This window comes from Corapipo altera, unplaced genomic scaffold, assembly GCF_003945725.1.
Source record: "Corapipo altera isolate COAL_440 unplaced genomic scaffold, ASM394572v1 295, whole genome shotgun sequence".
In the NCBI taxonomy this organism is placed as follows: Eukaryota; Metazoa; Chordata; class Aves; order Passeriformes; family Pipridae; genus Corapipo; species Corapipo altera.
In genome coordinates this window covers 3,256,138-3,257,604 of record NW_020884936.1, presented here as the reverse complement: position 1 = coordinate 3,257,604, position 1,467 = coordinate 3,256,138, and the positions used below count along the sequence as shown (strand labels likewise).

At 56.9% G+C, this 1,467-nt stretch overlaps 1 protein-coding gene across 1 annotated transcript in view; it reads left to right on the top strand.

Annotated features, from left to right (window-relative positions):
* ADAM33 (ADAM metallopeptidase domain 33) overlaps nucleotides 1–1,467 on the top strand; it is a 49,506-nt gene that overhangs the window by 25,840 nt on the left and 22,199 nt on the right. The window lies entirely within an intron of this gene.

Sequence of the window (1,467 nt, the reverse complement as noted above, 5' to 3'; positions counted from 1 at the left end):
CAATTTTACCCCCTCCCTGCTGCATTCCTGGTTTTCCAGCTGCAAAACCCCATGATGCCAAGAGCAGCTGAAGCCAGAGCCTTGCAGGGATGGCTCCTTGCTCTTCCCTTGCCCTCCAGAACTGGGAAAACCTCACCATGGATCTTCATGGATGGGGAGGGATTGATGGGATCCCATGGGAGATCCTGAGGGCTCCCTGCATCCATCATGGATGAGAGGGACTGGTGGGGTCCTGTGGGAGATTCCAAGGGCTCCCTACATCCCTCATGGATGGAGAGGGATTGATGGGCTCCTGCATGAGATTCCAAGGGCTTCCTACATCCATCATGGATGGGAGAGACTGGTGGGGTACAATGGGGGATTCCAAGGGCTCCCTGTATTTGTCATGGATGGGGAGGGATTAATGGGGTCCTATGTGAGATTCCAAAGGTTCCCTGCATCCCTCAGGGATAGGAGGGACTGATGGGATTCTATGGGGAATCCCAAGGGTTCCCTGCATCCCTCAGCGATGGGAGGGACTGATGGGGTTCTCTGGAGGATCCTGAGGGCTCCCTGTATCCATCAAAGATGGGGTCCCATGGAGGATCCCCAAGAGCTCCCTGTATCCATCATGGATGGGGAGGGACTGGTGGGGTCCTGTGGGGTATCCCAAGGGCTCCCTGCATCCACCATGGATGGGGAGGGACTGGTGGGGTCCTGTGTGAGATTCCAAGGGCTCCCTGTATCCATCATGGATGGGGAGAGACAGAGTGAGGGAGGCAGAGCCACAGTCAGGCCACAGCCAAGAGCCAGGTGATGTTTTCAGTGTCCCCAGCTGGGAATGGGATGTGGGGACAGCAGGGAAGGGCAGCATTTTGGGCTCCAGCCCATCCTGTCACGTGCTGGATTGGATCCAAAGGTCAGATTCCCATTTAACACCTTCCAAAAGCAAGGGAGTGAGTAAATCCAGCGGCATCCTGGGGAAGCTGAGTCACTCCCTCCCTTTTGCTGCTCCCCGTGTTTTTATCCGATCCATTATCCCGGTGGTTGGTGGTTATTTCCACACCCTGCAGGGGCACAGACCCACCCAGGGGTGAGGCCCTTTTCCCCTGGATCAGGATCTCTGGTGGGATAAATCCATGGTGGGAAGGAGCACACAGAGACCCCGCTCCCCATCCCGTGTCCCATCCTGGTTCTTCTTGCTGCCTTTCCCAGGGGAAGCCGCTGGCAGGGTTGGGATTTGCTGCCTTACCCCCATCCTTGTGGGGTGAATCCCAGTGGGAATCCTCTGTTATCCCCGTGCTGGAAATTCCCAGGAAATCAGGGGTTATTTCTCACCTTCCATGGGGTTGTGGCAGGGGATGGAGTGGATGGAGCAGATCCAGGGAGGAGAGGCCAGGATGTGGCATTGGCTGGGGAGCAGAGGGAGGTGCTGGGGCAGGGATGTGTTCCCTGATCCCATTCCCTCTCTCCCTTTCCAAGTGCCCT